At 47.3% G+C, this 14,009-nt stretch overlaps 1 protein-coding gene across 2 annotated transcripts in view; it reads right to left on the minus strand.

Moving 5' to 3' along the window:
• The window catches only part of MTCL1 (microtubule crosslinking factor 1), a 125,646-nt gene that overhangs the window by 53,420 nt on the left and 58,217 nt on the right, over positions 1-14,009 (minus strand). The gene's annotated exons all lie outside the window — the stretch shown is intronic.

Genomic DNA, 14,009 nt, shown 5'->3' on the forward strand with positions numbered 1-14,009 from the left:
AAGCTCTGAAGGGAAGACAAAGGAACTTGAAACCTGAAAGGATGGATGTAATCACAGCACAAGTTAGAAGAAAGCAGTTTGGAAAGTTAAGAGACTCCCCCCACAGCCACCCCCTCCCCTCTGCAGCTTCACCTGAATGAGGGGGACCGGGGTCCCCTGGGAACTGACCCAGAGAGGGGCAGTGCCCTCTCTGCTTCGTACCTTTGCTGCACCCCGCACACCACCCAGCCTGGGAAGGAGGCTCTTCGTTCTGCAAGTCGCCTCCATGATATCAGATCTTACGTTAATTCACTCAGTTCTGTGTACATTACAGTGTCTCAATGTCAGAAGGTCAGACCATGCCCTTTATTGGATGAATTTCAGGGTTAAGAAACAATTGAAATTCTAGCTGCCCCTAAGCCTCTCGGAGGCTGGAGGCCTGGGGAGAAAGGTAACTGAGAGAAGGCATGAGAAAGTGGAGAGTCAGCATGGGGTGTGGGCGCTCCCCAGCCAGCCAAGGGGGGTGGAGGCTTGTCCCTAAACCCCAGCTGCAGAAGCGGCTTTCTTTCCTTTAGCTTTTTCAGTAAAAGCAGGGTCAGACTACCAAGAGAACCACCATCTCCTCCAACAGGTGAAGTTGAGCCTGTCTTAAGAAGGGCTTGAGTTTTTGCACCCATTGTAAGTAGGTTTTCCAAGATTCTTCACGCTGCAGTGAAGGAGTTTTCTTTGATCTGAATGAGCCGAGTGAGATGAACGCTTCTGAGGATTCACTATAGAGAAGAGTTACAATAAAGCATCAGGGAGAGAGGCTGTTCCCGAGGCTTCAGCCTGAGGGGTTTAATTCTGGGACTGTGGTCGCAACCAGGGCCCACAGTGACTGCAGCAAGCCTGCCTTCTGCAAGCCGCCCGCCCGCATCACATCTTCCAAGGAACGGAAAACAGATTCTGCACTTGCTGAAAGAAAACTGTCTGGAAGCCAGAGGAAAGCTAGAAGTGGAGACAGAAGTTTCTGAAAATCTATGCAGAATCACGGTTGCTGCATTTCGGTGCTGGAGGAAGGGGCGCTTTCTGGGGGAGCTCCTGCTGGAGGGGCCCGGGCAGATTCCTCTGACCTACCCGGGTGTCTTTTTCCCTTGCCCCGCCCTGAACAAAACTGCCTGAGTCCCGTGATCCTTCTAGCGAATCAGGGAACAGGCAGGAGTTTGTGGGACCCCCGACAGAGATCCCAGCCACAATGGCAACTACAACAAAAAACACTGCAAGGATTGAGATTAACCAGCAATAAAGAAACCAGAAAACTTTGGTGATGGACATAAATGAATGCTAGATGTTGTCTGATGGGAAGACCTATGTTAACAAAGATGTCACATTTTTCCCAAATAATTTTATAAGTCATTTTAACCAAACTCCTCTCTGTCTCCATATATACATAGTGCAACATATATACACACAAAAAGTATGTGTGTGTGTGAGTATATATACATACACACCCACACATACTTTTTGTGTATTTGTAAGGGAGATAAGAGGATGGAAGGACTTGACAAAAAGATTAAAAATTCAACTAGATCAGGGATAGGCAAACTTTGGCCATCAGGACCAATGAACCCACAGCCTATTCTGTGACTAAGTTTTACTGGAGCACAGCCTCATCTATGGATCAGAAAAAATAGATCTATACCATATATTTTTAAAAATTCCAGATGATTTAAAAAATCTAAATGTAGATATCACACACATACACACACACACATACACTCAAAATCCCAGAAAGAAAGAGATGAATTTCTATTTGTTCTGGGGGCATGAACTTTTATAAACACAAGAAACAAAAGCTGAAACATCCAAGGAAAAGATAGAGTGGATTTATAAGATTAAAATATTTTTATATTATCAAAATAAACCGCTTACAGAATTAAAAAGCAAATGATAAAATGGAAAAAAAGATTTTTCAAACACAAGACAGACAAAAGAATACTATTTGGCAGCAATAAAACCATCTTAATAAGAAAATAAACAAATGGCCAACAAACATGATGACTAGTAATTAAAACAAGGTATTGTTTCTCACTTCGAGATTTATGGACCAAAAGAAGTATGACATCCAGTGTTCACAAGTGTCCCCAGAGGCAGCCGCCCCCCACCGATCAGCATGAGTCAGGGGCCGGCGGGGGCGGGGGCGGGGGGGTCCTATAGCACTTCCAGTGGGCAGCTCAGCCTGACAAGTGCATATATCGTCAACTGATTCACTTTGCTATACAGCAGAAACTAACACAACATTGCAAAGCAACTATACTCCAATACAATTTTTTTTTAAAAAGTATGCATATGCATTACATGTGTATGTGAGAAAAGTAAACTAGAGAAATGTATATCAGAATGTTAATAGTGATCCTCTTCGGATGACAGAATTAAGAGTGAGTCAGTAATTTTCTTTTTTGTGGCTTTTCAAAGTCTCCAAATTATCTACAGTGAACACTATTTCCTTTGCAATTAAAAAAAACAAAACAGGAAATTAGAATCTGTTTGTAAAGAGGTCAGAGGAAAGAGGCTATCGCTGATGTCCTACGTAGGGTTTCAGTGGCGCTTCACTGGCAGAAGTTATCTGCCAACTTTTGGGTCTCTTTCCATAAGGTGATATTGTTTTTATTAGTCTGGTCCTTGAGGTATGACTGGTACGTATACGGTTGGTGAAAAAGACCAGGAAGCCCCCTGAGGGTAAGCAGGAACCGGCCAGGTACCCCACGGCACTGCAGGCAGGTGCCAAGCCATCCTGAGCCCCCGGCTGGGGTGCAGGCCCCTCTGCGCTTGCGCCCAGGCAGGGATCTGTGCTCTGGGTGCACTGGCTGGGGACCCTGGGTACAGAAGGAGTTGTATGAGCATCATGGCCGGTTCACCCCTCTGGATGACTCAGATCCAGTGAAGTGTCTCTACCAGGAAACAGTAAGGAAAGGGGTGAATGCTGACTATCAAATAAACACAACCCAGAAGGGCGGCTCCCCTGTGATTCAGTCCACTCTTCCTTTTTAGTCTGGCCAACTGCCAGCAAATCAACTCTCAATTCCTATTGAGAAGGGAAAAAAATTGAGTTTGAATCCAAATTGAATCCATCTACGCTGATGCATTTGCTGAGTATTGAATGTGATTAAATAAAACATGAAGTTAGGCAATTTGGACTTGAATGTCAATTCTTAACGCTTCCTACTTTAAGTGAGCCAGTTTCTTCCAAGCGATTTCAGAAAAACTAACAAGCTCTCAATTGCTACAATGTTTCAGAGACTGGCTTTGGGCTTGAAATTTAGATTGGGAATAAAAGGAGGCAGACGAAATTTAGAATGCTGTAAATCATGAGTCAGTATGGGAAAGAGTAGGGATGGAAGCAGATTTCAGAATTCTTATTATTTAGAAAGTTGTTTGGATTTGGGGGGCTGATTTGCAGCACACAGTTATACCATCAGAGTAAGAAAATGAAGGTACCTAGATCTTCTTCCTTTTAGGAGGACATTATCAAGGTTCATTTCACCCACATTACAGTTCTTTCTCCTTATGTTAAGAGGTGAAGGATAGGGATTACCAGGTTCTCCTTCAGCCGGAAGCACGAGGTCCCCGCTGGCAGACGTTTCCTTCCCTTTCGTCCTCTCCACTGGCCCCTAAACATCTCCCAGGGAGACTGGTTCCCTTCACTCTGCTGGAGTCAGCTGCACCACAGTTACACTGCCCCCTCCAATACACAAAAGCCCCTGGGATTCTGTGGAAAATCCTCCAAAGCCGCAATGGGAAGGACACCTTTCTCCTCGGCCTGCCTGGGAGGATAGTTAGGATATTAACAACTGCCTCTTGTTGGATACTTACTTGTGCCAGGCCAGATGCTGAACTTTCTCGATACACGTAACCTAATTTACTTCTCACAGAGCCCCGAGATATATGATACGCTCTTATCACTGGTTAACAGACAAGAAGACACAGAAGTCAGGTCATGTTTCAAGGTCTCCCAACTTGGAGGTGGGGCACCAGCCTGACCCTGACTCCTAGCCCTCTGACCCACAGAGCCACGCTCCAGGTCCGACAGCCCAATCTCCCCATTTGGTCTGGTTTTCTTTTTGTCTTCTTGAGGCTTCTGAGCCCCAAATGGCTGGGGTTTTTTCATCCAACTAGTCTCTCCTTTCTTTAGCAAAAGAGCATCAAGGACTATTACAGGAATGGTTGCAAACTGCTAAACTCACGAGGTACCTCGAAGCAGTGAAATATTTGCCAGCGCTCTTGATGATTTCCGAAGGATCTGAGGCTGCAGACAGCAAAAGTCCTTATTTGGAAAAGACAGAAAACTCATTATCAGAGGACAAAATACCACAAAGTAAATGAGGAGAAGAGGAGGAAAGTTATACTGAGCCGCTTCGGCAGAAGAAAGGTACAGCCATCAAAGTCGGAGCTGGGTGGGGATCCCTCAGCCAAGACGCAGAGGGGGAGGCCAGGGGGGCAGCTGCCCGGCCACACGCCACACCGTCCAGGGCCACGAGGCCCACTCGGACGGATGGGGACCGCCAGCACACCCAGCCTATCAGACGCCACTTTCTCCTGGGAGAAGAAAGAACATGATGATAAAAATGACAAGTCGCTGCTCACGCCAATTTGGGGACGTGACACACGTGATTTGTAATCATTTCAATTCTGAAATCTGCTTCCATCCCTACTCTGGTGGATTCATTTGAAACCTCACACACACGTGTCTGGAGGCCTAGTAATCAGAAAATTGCTGGTTAAACCATGTCACAGCACAGTACTCTCAACCAGACATCACAAAATAGAGATGGTAAAGTACAAATTATCATTAATCCGCGAAAAGGAACATGAAAAATCATGACTACTGGAAGACCAAAGTGATGACTGCAGCAAAAACAAAGTGTCTGTTCCCCAGATTGTAGGAACCTCAACTCTCGTTGTGCACATACACATGTAGGCCCTCAGCCACACCACCAAGCATTACATGAAACACTGAATTAGAATCCACATTTCAGAAGCCTCTGACTCACTTAGTAGGTGATCAGAGGCCCTTGGGCATTCACGGAGTCTGAAAATCTATAGAAATGTTTCCCATTTAATAGATGGATGAATGAAGATATTTGATAAACAAATACAGTAAAATGCTGAGGTAGAATATAGGTGGTGACTATACAGGTGCTCACTAGAAAATTCCTTAAACTTTACTCTATGTTTGAAAACTTTCATAATATTCAGAAGAAAAACAAGCACGTTTCCAATTTCACTGAAAACAGTTAATATAATGTTGCATCGCCATTATAAATGATTACTAAAACATTTTAATGACATGAGAAATTTTCCACAAAATGCCAACCTTTGAAATGCAGGATGAAAAACATAAATTTAATATAATCTCATCAAGATTAAATATTTTTGTCTTTGAAATGTTTAGAAGCAAATATTACACTAAAATGCTAAGAGGTCTTATCAATGGGCAGTAGAATTATGAATGACTTCATGTTTTTCTTCATAGACTTAAAAAATTTCTCTGAAAGAGTCAAAATTCATATACTATTTTTTCAGATCAGAAAAGATGTTATATTTTGAAAACAACAGAATTGACTCGTGATGCAAACACCCGGCTACACCTAATGCTGCAGTGGACAGATCTGATGGAAGGAGAGCCCTGAAGCCAGGTAGAAATGAACAGGAAATGAAACTGGAGGATTAGTCCCCCGGGCAGGATTAGCATTGTGCTGCTGGGGATTATCAAATGCATCTTTGCACAAAGGACAAGGAAGGGCCTAATGGACATTTGGGCACAGCAAATGGCTCAGATTCTAATTGCCCTCCCGGGCTGATGGCTTCCTCTCCAAGAGGCTCCCCCGCAGACCGAGGCCGACTTGCTGACCGACTTGCTGACCCACGTCTGCCCGGGAGCCCTGCTGTCTGCAGCCACCACTCAGCTCCGTGAATCACCCACCAAGAGGCTCTGAAATCTCCAAGTGTCCCTCCTAGCGCTCTGCACAAAGCCACTCCCGTCCCTTGGGTAAACCTTCAGCGATTCTCATCTCCAAGCTGTGGCTACTTGGATTCCCAACTCTGACACCAAGCACACGCTCCACGTGTTTTAAGGGCAGCGGGGATGCCTGCGCCGTGATTTCACAAGGGAGCAAAGGCTCTCGGTATTCTCCATGAGCCTCCAGCACCTTCGGGGAACTACAGATGATTCAATTAGCCGAGACCAGGCCCTGACCTGCGGGAAGAGGGCGGGATGCTGCTTGCTCTTTCAGTGTGAGAATAGCCCTGGAGGCCTGAGGGCTGCTGGGGCCATGGACGGGGCCACCAGCCCAGCCTGCTGAGCTGGGCCAGCAGTGAGCATTGCGGGGAGCAACGTGCTCCCAGCGGGATGTGACCCTGGGCTCAGGATGGGCCGGAGCAGCAGAGGGAGGGCGGCCCTGCGCCCCCTGCCCAGCCGGACCCAGCCTTGTCCCTGGACGGCCCCAGGCAAGGCTAGAGCTATGGGGATAGGAGCAGGCCTCCTGTGGAGGAATAAAAACAGCCCTGGTTCAGGTGATTAAAAGCAAAGAAGCCAGGTTTACTGTCTAGGTGGTGCTGTCTTCTTTTGTGAACACACAGGCTATGAAGCCAGCCACCCCAAACCACACATATTTCTGCCAGCAGATGACAGCACAGAACTTCCCAGACGGTGTTTACAAGCCCAATCGGCTGCCAGACCAGGTGTTTCCACTGCAGCCCCTCACGGCCAGAGCAGGGTGGCCAAGGTTAGAGCCGCCATCACCTGCAAGTCCCCCCTCGGCCCGCCAGGCCCCAGGCTCTGACTCAGCGACCACGTCAGAGAGCCCCAGGACCCGTCCTGCAGCCCAGTGGCACTCCCCGCGGGGAGCTCTCCTCTCCCCCCAAAGAGCCCCGACACCTCGTGTCTTGCCGAGGATGGAACATCGTGGATGAGACTCTCTGGGAATGATGGAGGTGGCCTGTGAGGTATCACTCCATGGCGTGGCACTGGGGACATGCAGGGCTGCAGGCCTGCTGCCATCTTGTGTGTGGCATCTGCTTTGTGCTGTTGCAACCACTGCAGTCTAGCTGCTCGTCTTCTAAATGACACCAAATCTGTAACCAGCTTCTCCCATGAAAAGCCAGTCGGAGAAAATCCAGATGTTGTTAGATGTTTACACGCAAGCCATCGAAACAGAGAGGGCCTCATCTAGGTAATAAAGGGCAAGACCGTTCTTTATTCGTGGAGAACCTTACGACAATGGCTCCTCCCTGGGCTGCCTGTAGACCCATTTGTGCAATCAAGCCGGGTTCTAATGGTTTCTGAATTGACACAGGAAAGAGCTTGATCAGGAAGTACCATCTGCCTGAAAGCTTGGTCCTGCTTCCTCCCTGGACGCAGCTCCCGTGGCCGTTCCTGCTGGGACAGGCTGCTCACCCCTCACAAGCCTGCGTGCCTGCCCTGCGCCATCGCCTGCCCAGGGATGAGAGCAGATGTGCCAGGTCCTTCCAACCTCTAGATTCTCGGATTCTGCCGTTCAGCAAAACCACTCCCACCCAAAGCAGACTGGGGTGGGGGAGGGTGACACGGGCCTGGAACCGCACAGGTGTTGGCACCGCACCAGGGTGCACAGCGGGGCTCGTGGTCCCCCAGGACTGGGAGAAAACCGAGGCTTGAAAGGTTGCCCAATGCGCCCAGGACATCAGGAGGTTGGGGGGGTGGAGGGGGGAGTTCCAGCTCCGCCTGGGGTGCTTGGCTGGACTCGACCACCACAGCTGCCTCCGGAGGGCAGGAACGAGGCCACGGAGAGCTCGGAGCTGAGGGTCTCTGCTCTGCCCACGCAGTTTACATAAAAAGGAAATTCTGATACGCGGATGAACCTTGCAAACATTACACCAGGTGAAATAAGCCAGACAAAAAAAGGGCAAACATTGTACGAGTCCACGTATATGAGATACCTAGATCAGGCAAATCCATAGAGATGGAAAGTAGAATAGAGGTTCCCAGGGACTGGGTGGGAGGATGAAGGGGCAGGGGAGAGGGCGGCTATTATTTAATGGGTACAAAGCTTCTGCTGGGATGATGAACGAGTTCTGAAAATAGTGGTGATGGTTGCGCAACACTGTGAATGTATTTAATGCTACTGAATTATACACTTGAAGAGGATTAAAATTGTAAACTTGATGTTACGTATATTTGACCACAATAAAAAAACTAATTATGTCCAAAATTAAGAGCCAGGACAAAGCACTCCCAACAGAACTCTGTGGATTGCTCTAGCTTCCGTTTTGGGTGTCCCTGTAAGGTCCCTTGATTGATTTCACGTTCCATGTGTACAATACTATACATTCTTTGTCTCCTTTTATGGCCAAGAAGCTAAGATTAGCCAGTACTGTTTTTAACCTGTAAAATATACATTCAGATGGACTCAAACTGTTTATAAAATGTTTTGAAGGCAGCTTTTAAACTGTGACCTAAGTCTTAGCAAGCTTTTTCTCCAAGAGACTTTTTTTTTTAAACAATGGCACACATTAAAAAATTTTTATTTTATTATATCTTGAAGGGTAGTTTCTCCTCTACTGATGTTTCAAAGTCACTATATTTTAATCAACTATTACTATTACACGCATGGTTTCTTCATAAGAAGTCAATACCTTCTCTCAGTGATTGTAATTTATGTGTAGAAAAAAAAAAATCTAAAATTTACCAGAGAATACTAGTGGTAGAAATTTTACTTGTTTTCACAAGAGTTCAAAATCTTAACACTCAGTAGAAGCAAAGCAGGAGTACCTTCTACGATATTTTGTATTTGCTTCTTATACATACACACATATTTTGCTTCTTATGGAAATAGAGGAAGAAAAAAATGAAGAGGGTTAAGGAAGTTGGAAAGAAGAAAGGGAAGTGAATCCAAGCGTTATGTTATGGTTGCAGACAGAGCTCTGGCTGACGTGGACCTTGGCCTCAGGGTCAACCGACACGTCGAGACAGTGACCCAGCTTTCTGATGGGGGAGTCAGGCAAACCTGATGAGGTGACAATACACCCACTGGAGGGTCGTCATCAACGTACTGTGTATCTGATGACGTGTTCCATCAGAGCCAACGCGATCCGCCATCTGTCCTCATGGCATCCCCACTGGGGGGTGTTACTATTCTCATCTCAGATGTGGGGAAAGCTCGGACACCCTACTTTGCAGGATCCGCACCATACCACTCCCAGCCTGACTCCGCACAGAAGACAGGCCGCCTGGGTCCTCGCCGCTGCCACTGCTCTCCCACTCCAGGTGGCCTGGGAGTCCGGCCCCCAACCCAGCAGAGGATGCAACAGGGAACAGTGCTCTGCCCTTCATGTTTTGGGGGCGCAGAGGGGCCAGAAGCACAGACTAGAGTCGTTTCACGTTCGCCTCTCGTACAAATGGGAGAAAGGACTCCATTCTGTAGCGTGCCCAGTGAGCAGACCAGAGCCCCCTGCGAGGCGGGCCCTGGAAAACCCTGGGTCCCATCCCATGCACCGCCCTCTGTCGTGACCCCCCCCCCCCAGCTCCCCCACTGTCCCCTCTCCCCCCTTCCAGCTTGGGGACCCTGCAGACCTGGTCTAGTGTTTTCTGGGTTACTGGTGGGCACAGAAATATACTATTATATATTATAATAATATAATAACAGCTGGTCATGTATGGATGTGACACCCTAGAAATTTATGCCAGTTACACGCTTCTCCACAAATCCTGGGTTGGAGAGGACCACCGCCTTCTAGTTAGTGTCTTATGACGGCTGGCATTCTGCTCTGTGAACCTCCTTTCTTCCCAGGAGATTGTTTCCACATCGTGACAAACGAAAGCCTCTCCAGCTGTCCCATCAGAGGGGTGTCAGGGGGTCCTTGGGGAAAACAGTCCCATGACAAAGTGAGAACAGAGAAAGGACAGGAGAAGGTTCAGCAGCTCTGGCGGAATTCCTCCCGAACCCGGCAGCGGGAGACCAGCTAGGCCTGAGGAGGGACGAAAGCGCTGAGCTCAGGACGAATCCTGAGGACCCGTCACGATTTCCTCCTGCCTGCCTTCACTTCCAGACCATAAGCCACACAGATGGATGCGCTTCACAGACAGGCCTGCTCGGCAGCCTGGCAGGCTTTACACTGAATTTCAAGGCACTCAGTGGAAAACAGTATGGAGGTTCCTCAAAAAACTGAACAGAGAGTTGCCATATGATCCAGCAATCCCACTCCTGGGCATATATCCTGACAAAACTATAATTCGAAAAGATACATGCACCCCTATGTTCATAGCAGCGCTATTCATCACAATAGCCAAGACGTGGAAACAACCTAAATGTCCATCAACCAGTGAATGGATAAAGAAGATGTGGTATATACATACAATGGAATATGACTCAGCCATAAAAAAGAATGAAATGATGCCAGTTGCAGCAACATAGATGGACCTAGAGATGATCATACTAAGTGAAGTATAAGAGAAAGACAAATACCATATGATATCACTTATATGTGGAATCTAAAATACGGCAAAACTGAACTTATCTACAAAACAGATTCGCATAGACAACAAACTGGTGGTTGCCAAGGGGGAGGGGGTGGGGGAGGGAAGGCTTGGGAGTTTGGGATGAACAGCTGCAAACTATTACATATAGGATGGATAAACAACCAGGTCCTACTGTGTAGCACAGGGAGCTATATTCATTATCCCGGGATAAACCAAAATGGAAACGAATATGAAAAAGAATATACGTATAATTGAGTCACTTTGCTGTACAGGAGAAATTAACACAACACTGTAAATCAACTATACTTCAATTAAAAAAATTTTTTTTCAGTTAAAAAAAGCTCTCTGCATCATTTGTGTGTGCCATCTGCTACTTAAGTCTTTCCACTCAAGGCACTTTTCCTCGCAAAGTGATCCCTCAAGTGCGGAATAAAACAGTAACCCCACCCCACAAATACACTCCCCATCCCTCTGGGTCCTCTCCTTCTACTCCTCTACTACTGCTATCCTGGACTGAGGTTCTGGAGGAAGTATTTCACCATATTTTACGGTCTGCAGTAAGGGGAGAAAAAAGGAGGACTCTTTGAGAGAAATCTACCATGTTGGTATATTCAGCTCCCCCTCATCTCTATTTTGAAAGCCCTGCATTGGCTTGCCAGGGTATCAAGCACAATTTGCAATAATAGGGTTTTGTTTCCTTGTGCCACGTATGATCGGCTATCTATTGTTTGATCGCAAACACCTGAGAACAAGAATTCACAATTCATTGAGGGCGCCGGGGTTCCTGAGAGAAAAAGTGCCTCGGTATGTAATTAGCACAAATGGTTTTCAGGAAAATGTCAACAGCACAAAGTCACCCAATCGTAGTTCATGCAAGATCCGACTTTTATCGATTTATCAAGTCCTATGAGCCTCACTAGTACCCTACGGCAGAAATGCCAAGCTCATCACAGATGAGATTAATCAGCCTGAAAAAAGTATCTACTGTCTTTGACCCTAAATCCTAAGGATTAAGGAAAACCCAGGTGATGGCTCCACCGTGATCTATAGAACATGAAATTATTTCCACCTGGGAAATGTGAAGTGAGTCACAGATAACTAGGAAAACCTTTCCGTGTTGTCAGGAGTAATTCCAGAGGGAAGGATTAGCAGATGGGGTGCTACCATCTAGTTTGAGTCATTTTTGCAAACACTTCTTTTATCTTTCGTGGATAAAAAGCTGACGAACCAATCTTTAAAAACCTTGTTTAGCCAAATCTATAGCTGTAAAACCAGTTACAGGAAGAATGTCTACATAAAAAGAACATGGACATTTTATTAATGATACCAACAACACTGAAGACAACAACAGCACCTAATACAGTAAAAACATATTGCTTTTAAAGAACTATGACACTTTACCAGAGCACCTTCATTAGAAGACAATATTCCACCGTGATACTGTGATGTATAATAAGGAATATATATTTGATCTTCACTGATATTTGCTCTTTCTGGCACGAAGCTCCAAAAACCCTTGGAATTTCCTAAGTGATGAGTGCAATAAAGGTGTCTTGATATTCTTAATAAATGCCTGTCAAGCACTCCTGAGTTTATGTTAATGAGGTGACTTCTGGACCTAAGGATGGGAGCTGGTTGCCAGAGGAACCAATCATGTGATTAGGCAATGGGAACTTTCAGTCCCAGTTCTCTGACCTCTGGGGAGGGGACAGAGGCTGCAGATCGAATCAACTGCCAATGTCAATGACTTAATCACAGTCGTGCCTACGTAACGAAACCTCCATAAACCCCCAAAAGGATGGGGTTCAGAGAGCTTCCGGGTTGGGGAACCTGTGGAGATTCAGGGAGAGTGGGGCCTGGACAGAGCACGGAGGCTGTGATTCCCTTTCTCCTGCCCTGCCCTGTGCACCTCTTCCCTGGCTGTTCCTGAGTTACATCCTTTTCTAATAAACTGGTATTGTAGGCAGTAGAATGTTTCTGAGTTCAGTGAGCCACTCGAGCAAATTAATCAAACTGAAAGAAGGGGGGCGCGGGAAACTCCATCTATAGCTGGTCCAGCAGAAGCACAGGTAACCACCTGGACTTGTGACTGGCATCTGAAGGTGGGGCTGAGCCCTTAACCTGTGAAAGCAGACGTCACCTCCAGGTAGAGAGAACTGAGTTAATTAATTCCTTGGTGGTGCGGTTGGGGGGAAATCACACGTTGGAATTAATGTCAGAATCAGATCCTCACAAACCATTTCAAAACCACAAATGACCTCCTTTTTCTATACATGCATCTCCGAATATACCTTTGTGTTCGCCACAGATGTGCTTCTGCACCGGGAAATGGGTTAGAATGTGGAGCCTTAACCCTTCCTGTTCCGGAGCCACTATGACCTCCCAGACCCTCCCTCATCGTTTCTGACGGACCCCCAATGGCGGTAACACTTGAACTCCACCTGGACACAGGTCCTCCATGCCCCCTGCCTCCTTAAAGGGGTTTACAGGTCAACCTGTCGTCCTGTCTGGAACCCCATTACCAGCCTCGTGGGCTCTCTGCCGCAGGCTCAACCTGTCGTCCTGTCTGGAACCCCATTACCAGCCTCGTGGGCTCTGCCGCAGGCTCAACCTGTCGTCCTGTCTGGAACCCCATTACCAGCCTCGTGGGCTCTGCCGCAGGCTCTCTGGCTGACTGTGCCCGGGGCCAGAGCTGCCCCCTCACTGGTCATTAGGACATCAGTGGAGCCTTTGCCTGGCTCCAGCTGACCGGCTGGCATCAATTGATTAGGGGCTGGGGGACCGGATGAGCACGAGCAGGTAAAACCCAGCCAATATCAGGGAGAAGGGCTCCAGGAGAAGACCTCGCCTGTCAGATGCGTCTCTTGGCATTCCTGACAGCGCCTTTGGGGCTTCGGAGCATTTTTTAAGCACTCTGCGGTTTGTGACCATGATCTAGGTGCTTAAAGCTGACGACACCTGAATTCCAGGTAAAGACGCCCTCTCCTCTTTCACACTCTATCTTCTCCCTCTCCCTCTCTTGTAAAGTCTCTAAATTTTTTATATCCAAAAAGTTTGCCTTCCTGCTTCAATAGTCCTGAAACTCTGAGTGAGAAGTTGAATCTCTTGCTTTTGCTACACTCAATTCTTCATGGCTGGCGAGGGCTGAAATTCCACACTGTTTTATAATGGAAAGAGACGAGGGCCCGAGTCCCCAAACTGCCTCGCTCCCTCTGGAAAGGCCCGGCTCCCTACAAAAGAGACCACAGCCTCGTGTGCTAAAGCTCAGGCACCCTGCTCCCAGGACAGAGCCTATGGCCCTCACTCCACGCCTGCTGGTTCTAACACTGAATACAAGCCCAGCACAACAGATGAGGATAATCACACTTGTGTGATGTGTTGTAACTTGCTGTAGGAACCCCCATCCAGCCTGCTCCACACACGGCTCCCTGTGACCTCACGGGACTATGTTCTCTCAGAGGGGGCTTGGACACTAAAAATAGTCCTGACCCTTCACAAAATAGGGCAGGTTGTCTTGGGGGCCCCGGAGAGATGT

Source organism: Eschrichtius robustus, chromosome 14, assembly GCF_028021215.1.
Source record: "Eschrichtius robustus isolate mEscRob2 chromosome 14, mEscRob2.pri, whole genome shotgun sequence".
Taxonomy (NCBI): domain Eukaryota; kingdom Metazoa; phylum Chordata; class Mammalia; order Artiodactyla; family Eschrichtiidae; genus Eschrichtius; species Eschrichtius robustus.